We start from the raw sequence: 6,005 nt of genomic DNA, 5'->3' as shown, positions 1-6,005 counted from the left end.
AGAAACTCCATAACCGTTGAGCATTCCCCCTCCCCCAAGCCCCTGGTAACCTTTAATCTACTATTCTATTTCTCTGAAATTGCCTATTTTTGATATTTCAAGTAAGTGGAATTATACAATACTTTTCCTTTTGTACTTGATTATCATAATGTTTTCAAGGTGCATTCATGTTGTAATATATATCAGTACTTTGTTCCTTTTTTTTTTTTTTTTTAAGTAGGCTCCATGCCCAGCGTGGAGCCCAGTATGGGGCTTGAACTCATGAGATCTTGGTCTTGAACCCTGAGATCAAGACCTGAACCAAGATCAAGAGTCGGAGGCTTAACTGATTGAGCCACCCCAGGTACTTCTGTTACTTTTTATGGCAGAATAATATTCCAGACGGTAGCTGTGTTTTGTTTGTTTGTTGTTTTATTTGAGTATAGTTGCCACACGATGTTACATTAGTTTCAAGTATACAACATAGTGATTGAACAATCCAATATATACATTTTATTTATTCTTCTGTTGATAGACGATAGACATTTGAGTTGTTTTTACCTTTTGGCCAGAAAAATGCTACAGTAAACATGGGCGTGTATAAGTATCCATTTAGAGTCTCTGTTTTCAGTTCTTTCAGGTATTTATCTAGGAGCGGAATTGCTGAATCAAATAGTAATTCTGTGTTTAAATTTTTGAGGAACCACCAAACTTTTCTACAGTGACAAAATGTCTTCCATAGTGTCTGTAACCATTTTACTCCAGTTTCTTTGTATCCTAGCCAACATTTTTTATTTTCAGTTTTAAAAAGTTATTATTATTATTATTATTATTATTATTATTATTACTACTAGTATTACTATCCTAATAGGTATGAAGTGGTGTCTCATAGTTTTGATTTGCATTTCTCTAATGACTAATGATGTTCCACATCTTTTAGCTGTTTATTGACTATTTATAGATTTTCTTTGGAGAAGTAAGTGTGTGTTCAAGTCCTTTGCCCAAGTATAATTGCGTTGCTTTTTGTCGTTGAGTTTTAGGGGTTCTTTGTATATTTTGGATGGAAACCTTTAACAGATTATATGATTTGCAGATACAGTCACTTCTCATTATCCACAGATTCTGTTTATGAAATTTGACTACTCACTAACATTTATTTGCAATCCTGAAATCAATATTCATGGCACTTTTGTGCTCATCCACACACATGTGAATGGTGGCAAAACATTTGAATTGTCAAACTGCGTGTTCCCAGATGAAGTTTAAAAAAAAAAAGTTATGCTTTGCCTCTTATTTCAACTCTCAGATTATAAAGAAACATCCCTTCTGTAGTCTGTTAGTGCCACTTTTAAAGTATTTTTGCGTCTTTTCTTGGTGATTTAGCTGTTTAAAATGACCCTAAGTGTTGTGCTGAAGCACTGTCTAGTGTTCATAAATGCAAGAAGGCTGTTAAGTGCCTTATGGAGAAAACACGTGTTAGACAAGCTTTATTCAGGCATGAGTTATGGTGCTGTCGGCTGAGAGTTCAATGTTAATGAATCAACAATGTATATTAAATAGGGTATCTTTAAACAGAAGAACACATAAAACAGGTTATGTATTAATCAGTTTATGAAAACGTTATGATCGAAAAACTCCCAGGATTCTCCCTAGGAGAATTTGTTCAGTATTCACTGAATTAGTGACTCTATAGAACATAACTATTGAGAGGAACAAAAATTGACTATATTTTCTTCCTTCTGTGGATTGTATTTTCACTTTCTTGATAGCATCATTTGATGAACAAAAAATTTTCTACTGTGATAATGTTCAATTTATCTATTTTTGTTATTGTTGTTATTTATGCTTTTGATGTCATATCTAAGAATCCATTTCCAAGGGGTGCCTGGCTGGCTCAGTTGGTAGATCATGAGACTTTTGATCTCTAGATTGAGTTCAAGCCCTGTATTGGGCCTACAAATTATTTAATAAGAAAAAATCCATTGCCAAATCCAAGGTCATGAAGATTTACCCCTACGTTTTCTTCTAAGAGTTTTATGGTTACAGCTCTTTTTTATGTTTTTTATTTTATTTTTTATGGTTACAGATCTTATATTTAGATCATTAATGCATTGTGAATAAATTTTTGTATATGGCTTGAGGTAAAAGTCCGACTTCATTCTTTTGTTTGTGGTAATCCAGTTATCCTAGTGCTATCTGTTGAAACAACTATCTTTCTCTTACTGAATGGATATAGCACCCTAGTCAAAAATCAGTTGCCTATATTTATGAAGGTTTATTTCTAGACTTTCACTTCTATTCCTTTGGTATATATACTTATCCTTTTGCCATTGCCACACTGTTTTGATTATTTTAGTTTTATAGTAAGTTTTCACATCAGGAGTATGAGTCCTTAACTTTCTTCTTTTTCAAGATTATTTTGTATACTTGGGGTCCCTTGCAATTATATGCAAATTTGAGGATTGGCTTTTCCATTTCTGAAAAAAAGTTATTAGAAGTTTAAATTATGAACCATGGAAGCAGTTATGTTGAATCTTTAGATTGCTTTGGGTAGTATTGACATCTTAACAATATTCAGTATTCCTATCTATGAAGATGAGATGCCTTTCCACTTATTTAGGTCTTATTTCTTTGAGCAAGTTTTGTAGTTTTCAGTGGATAAGTCTTTCACTTCCTTGGTTACATGTTATTCATAGATATTCTTTAGATGCTATTGTTATTGGAATTGCTGTCTTAATTTGTTCTTCAGATGTTTATTGTACAGAAGCAACTAATTTTTGTTTGTTGATCTCATAACCTCCAATTTTGCTGGATTCACTTATTAGCTCTAGTAGTTTTCTTGTGGATTCTTTAGTATTTTCTATATGTAGGATCATGCCCTCCTTAAATAGATGTAGTTTTACTCTTTTCCCATCTGGATACCTATTTTTCTCATCTAATTGCTCTGGCTGGAACTTCTGACACTGTGCTGCATAGCACTGGTGAAAGAGGACATCCTTGTCTTGTTCCTGATCACAAAAGAAGGCTTTTAACCTTGCCATCAAATATCATTATCTGTGGGCTTTTTATTAATGTCCTTTATCATGTTAGGGAAGTTGTAGTCTTAGTGTTCTGACAGATTTAATTGTGAAAGAGTGCTGGATTTGTGTCAGATGCTTTCTCTGGCATCAATTGAGATGATTGTATGGTTCCCCCCCTTCATTCTATTAATATGATGTCTTATATTGATTATTTTTCTTGTGTTAAACCACTCTTGTATTCCTAAAATAAATCCCACTTAGTTATAGTGGGAGGGCACTGGGAGGGGCTTTCCTGATGAAAGAAGTGGTGAGCTGGGATGCCTGGATGGCTCAGCGGTTGAGCATCTGCCTTCCGCCCAGGGTATGATCCCGGGATCCGGGATCGAGTCCCACGTTGGGCTCCCTGCGTGGAGCCTGTTTCTCCCTCTGCCTGTGTCTGTGCCTCTCTCTCTCAATCTGGGTCTCTCATGAATAAATGAATAAAATCTTAAAAAAAAAAAAAGTGGTGAGCTGAGACCTAGTAAATGCAGGGAAGGTTGTAAGATAAAGGAAAGACTTGGAGTGGGGGTCAGGGGCAATGTAGGAGGCCTATTCTGGAGAGGACCCAGCCTGGCTACAAAGCAGGATTCAGTGAAAGAAATGAGGTAGGGAAGGATAAAACCTTTATAGGTGATGGATATGTTCATCATCGTGAGTGGAGGGAGGGTTTCATAGAGATATACCTATGTCAAAATTCATTTTAAATATGTGTAGTTGTTAATTATAACTTAATAAAGTTATATAAACAGAAACACAAAAATAAATAAACAAAAGAATAAAACAGTATGAGTTAGTTTGGCGTCAGACTGTAGATGGCTTTGAATGCCTGAAGAATGTATAGTTAGTAAGGCATTGCGCTTTTTATTTTATTTTTTAAAAGATTTATTTATTTACTCATGAGACACACACAGAGAGGGAGAGGCAGAGACATAGGCAGAGGAAGAAGCAGGTTCCTCACAGGGAGCCCAATGTGGAACTGGATCCCGGATCCCAGGATCAGGCAGGCCCTGATCCGAAGACAGGTGCTCAACCTTTGAGCCACCCAGGTGTCCTGGTATTGGGCTTTTTAAAAGTACCTCTAAGGTCTCCCTTGGGCCAGGAAAGTAGTAACCTCAGACACCCATCTTTGAGGGCTGGATAAAACTTCCTCTTGCTTCATAGAGCATCTGGATTTCTGGGCAGTTCCAAAAACGATTTGAAAACAACCAGTCTTCCCACCTTTGGTTAAAGCCTATAGTCAAAGATAATATTCTGGTGTTCTGGAAGGGAGTATCTTTGAGAGGCAGAAATAGAAATTTAGCAGGGCTCAAGACCGGGAGAGGTGTGGAGGTCTGTAATTTCTAAGTATAGTGAGAACAATCTTGTACTCTGGAAGCACCCTTGAGTCTGTGGAATGATGTACCCAAGAGACTAGACTCTAGCCCAGGGGCTCCCAGCCAATGCCAAAGCAAAGACCCAGCTCTCTGCCTGGCATAGTGACTGCAAATTCCGTAGACCACACATATATGTACACTTGGCTCCCTGCCACCTCCCAGTTCCACAGCCCCCACCCCCACCCCCGAGCCACCAGGAGACCACCAGAACCTTCTTCAGCTTTCAGTTCTTTGAGATGGCGAGGGCATCTCACTCTTTGGCCAATAGAATCTCTTGGCCAATGACCTTGAAAGGGGACACATAGTGATGCTTGTCATTTTCTTATGCTCAATAAATATTGGTTCCTCCCCTCCCTCTCAGAAAAGGCCTCATTATGTGACTTAAAACTTCAAAGTGCCACTTCCTGTCCATTCAACAAGCATTAATAGAGCAGCTCTGGACCAAGCTCTGTCTGAGGGCTGAGTTTCCAAAGAGTGAGAAAGACACTATCTTTAATTTCCAACAGTCCACAGTGTGATAAATGCCACAGTGGATGAAAGCATGGAGGAATTAGAAGAATGAGGAGGGACAGCTGCCTGGAGGAGGCGGTATCTTGCGGTGGGAAACTCAATCTAATAATCTATAAAAACAGATTTTAATGACAACCAACAAAATCTTAAACACTTGCAGAATTCCCTTTTACTCCCTAACAGTGCCTAACACCTAGCATTTCCTATGTATTTAATAGTTACAAAGTACTCTTCTCTTTTATTTTATTTTATTTTTTACTCTTCTCTTTTATTTTACTCTCTTCTTTTTATTTTTTTAACTAGGCTCCACACCCAGTATGGGATTCAAACTCACAACCCCAAGATTAAGAATCTCTTGCTCTACCTACTGAGCCATCCAGGCTTCCCTCTCTTTTTAAAAATAACATAATCCTAGGGCCTTTCTGTCAAATGACACAGTGATTTAAAACTTGGGGTCTAGGGATCCCTGGGTGGCGCAGCGGTTTAGCGCCTGCCTTTGGCCCAGGGCGCGATCCTGGAGACCCAGGATCGAATCCCACGTCGGGCTCCCGGTGCATGGAGCCTGCTTCTCCCTCTGCCTATGTCTCTGCCTCTGTGTGTGTGTGTGTGTGTGTGTGTGTGTGTGACTATCATAAATTTAAAATAAATAAATAAATAAATAAATAAATAAATAAATAAATAAATAAATAAATAAATAAATAAAACTTGGGGTCTAGATGCCAGGTCCTCAACAGTGATAAGGGCCCTTTGAGCTGTTTTCATTATTGCCAAAGGCCTGATGTTAATTACATTTAACCTTTCCCCAGGCTTCCTAACAGCTACCTCTTTGCTTTCAACTAAAACTCTAATACACAATGACGTTGGCTGGTAGGCTCAGGCTGAGCAGAAGCTTGTGTTGGCTGTTATATAGAATTTAGATTCAATGTTTTATTTATTTATTTTTTTAAATTTTTATTTATTTATGATAGTTACAGAGAGAGAGAGAGAGAGAGAGAGAGGCAGAGACACAGGCAGAGGGAGAAGCAGGCTCCATGCGCCGGGAGCCGATGTGGGATTCGATCCCGGGTCTCCAGGATCGCGCCCT

Source organism: Canis lupus, chromosome 13 (genome assembly GCF_011100685.1).
Source record: "Canis lupus familiaris isolate Mischka breed German Shepherd chromosome 13, alternate assembly UU_Cfam_GSD_1.0, whole genome shotgun sequence".
Taxonomy (NCBI): Eukaryota; Metazoa; Chordata; class Mammalia; order Carnivora; family Canidae; genus Canis; species Canis lupus.
The sequence above is the reverse complement of the archived record's forward strand: the minus strand, read 5'-3'. Positions refer to the sequence as shown.